The following is a 2759-nucleotide window of genomic DNA, read 5'->3' as shown; positions in this document are numbered from 1 at the left end:
GCTACTATGAACATAGGGATACATTTTTTTTAATCAATATTTCAGGTATCTTCAGATATATTCCCAGAAGTAGATTCATTCAGTATTAAGGCAGTTCCATTTTTCATTTTTTGAGAAAATTCTATGCTGTTTTCAACAGTGGCTGCACCAATCTGCATTCCCACCAACAGTACACAAAGGTTCTCTTTTCTCAAAATCCTCATCAACACTTGTCATTTGTGGATTTAATAAAGATAGGCATTTTGACAGGTGCAAGGTGATATCTCATTGTAGTTTTAATTTGCATTTTTCTGATGATTAGCGATTTTTATTATCTTTACATATATGTATGTCCTCTTTGGAGAAATGTCTATTCAGGTCATTTGCCAATTTTTATTTTATTTTTTAGAATAACAAAAAAAATATATTTTACTAAAACATAAGATTTACAGAAGTTTCCAGACAAGCCATACAAAATAGTCACAAGCTATTTCTTGAATGGAAGATTTTACATTTGACAGCAAAGCCACAACGTTATTAGTGAAGGCATGGTGTTTGTTTAATGTTTCCATTTTGGTTCAATCAAGCTTGTCCATCTACAGTGTCTAAATAAAGTTAGATTTGGCTAGAGAGCATATTCTAAAGAACTAATTTTCTGCTTTTGACCAATGCAATTAGATCACCATAGAAAGGGAGAAAGGAGCCCATAAAATTAATATTGAACTACCTCCCCCTCAAAATAATAAAAAATAAAAACACCTACACCCCTGTAGCTAACCCTGACATCTACCTTCATTCACAGTGCGTTATATTTAAACCATGATGGGGAAAATGAATAAAAGCAGAAAGGGGTTACTGTTTTTAAATGTTTCACTACAATCCATATGGTATTTCTAGCCTCTGCTCATGCTTTATAACAATGAATCAGGACAATACATAGATTTGCTAATGTGCATTTAATCACCAAAGACTGAAGAAGTCTGGGCTTTTATTCTGTAATGTTTCTAAGACTGTGTCCACTCAATGCAAACAAAAAAGGAAGAAGTCTTGGCAGAATAGGAGGTGATGCACACTTAATGATCAGATCAATTTAAATATTATTCCTGGCATATAGCCTAGTCCATGCTCTGTTTCTATGCCTTGGACTTCATTGGTCTTCCACTGCTCCGCTACATCATTTGCTAATGGTTTGTCTGGATTGGGAGCGTTTAACAAATCTCAATCTATAGGAGAACTATGAGAATCTGCAGCACTAGGGACCACTTATCTTTCAAAAAATCTAAACATATCCTTCCCAACTTGTCTACATTAGGATGATAAATTTTAGTCATGAAACATACTTTAGGTGATGCCATCTGGTATTCTTCTGGGAGGAATAGTTCAAGTTTAAAAGTCCTTCCGTCAAAGGGGAAATCCTGGGGGCCAGCAATGACCAAGTAAAAATAGCAGGCATTGCTCTCATCTGGTTCTGCTTTAATGCTGGGAACTGATTCTGCCAGCAAACGCTGGGTTTCCTTAATAATCCTGCAGGGTGGCCCAGCCATCTTGTCAGATCCCAAGTTTCGCTTCTGGTCTAGTCTCTGGCTCCACTGGCTTCAAATCCCAAGCTCCACTTATTTGTCAATTTTAATTTTTATTTTGCTCTCCTTGCCCAAGGAGATATATCAGAAAAAAATATTGCTACTAATAATGTTCAAGATTTTGCTGTCTAAGTTTTCTTCTAAAGGTTTTTATAGTTTTGAATTGTACATTTATGTCTTTAACCCATTTTGAGTTTATTTTTGTGTATGATGTAATGAGGTGGTCTAGTTTCAGTATTTTCATGTATCTATCCAACACCTACTGTGACTGCATTACTGACAATTTCTCCCTTAAAGTCCACCAAGATTTACTTTAAATATTTAGGTACACCTATGTTGGATGCATATATGTTTACAAAGTTTAAATCCTCATGTTGGATTTATCATTTATCATTACGTAAATTTCTTCTTTGTCTCTTGTTATAGCCTTTCTTTATAAGTCTATTTTTTCTGATATAAGCATTGCTACCCCAGCTCTTTAGTTTTGTTTTCACTTGCATGGAATATCTTATTCCATCCCTGTACTTTCAGTCTTTGTGTATATTTTGTTCTGGAGTGGGTGTCTGGTAGACAGTATATGTATGGGTCTTGAATTCTTACTCACTCAGCTACCCAATGTCTTATGGTTGGTGCTTTTATTCTGTTTAGATTTAAAATAATTATTGATAAGTACTTATTTATTGTAATTTTATTCTTTATACCTCTCTCTCTCTCTCTCTCTCTCTCTGTTCTTGCTCTCTCTCTTGCTCTCACTTTCTCACTGTCTCTTTCTTTTTAAAGAAATCCTTTTAACATTTTTTGTAATACTGGTTGGGTGGTAATGAAATCCTTTTCTGGGCCACTCTTTATTTCACCTCCAATTACAAATGATTACATTGCTAGTTCGAGTAGTCTTGGTTATAGGTTCTTGCTTTTCATTACTTTGAATATTTCATGCCAATCCCTTGTGGCCTAAAGTGTTTTTGTTGAAGAATCAGCTTACAGCCTTATGGGAGCTCACTTGGAGGTAAATGTCTTCCTCTTGCTACTCTTAAGATTCTCTCTTTATATTTAACCATTGCCACCCTAGATGGTATGGATCAGTGGTTAGAGTGTCAGCCCATGGACTAAAGGGTCCTGGATTTGATTCTGGCCAAGGGCACATAACTCTGTTGCAGGATCAATCCCTGGTCCCAGTCAGGGCACATGCAGGAAGCAACC

The 2759-nt window shown here is 35.8% G+C and overlaps 1 pseudogene across 1 annotated transcript; it reads right to left on the bottom strand.

The window, feature by feature from the left end:
• Positions 1-1069: 1069 nt before the first annotated feature.
• LOC308551316 (ubiquitin-conjugating enzyme E2 N pseudogene) lies at positions 1070-1523 on the bottom strand (annotated as a pseudogene). Its single transcript has one exon. The product of its transcript is annotated as a ubiquitin-conjugating enzyme E2 N pseudogene (transcript).
• Positions 1524-2759: the final 1236 nt, after the last annotated feature.

Source organism: Miniopterus schreibersii (genome assembly GCF_964146895.1).
Source record: "Miniopterus schreibersii genome assembly, chromosome: X".
Lineage (NCBI taxonomy): Eukaryota > Metazoa > Chordata > Mammalia > Chiroptera > Miniopteridae > Miniopterus > Miniopterus schreibersii.
This window is presented reverse-complemented; position numbering and strand designations above follow the sequence as displayed.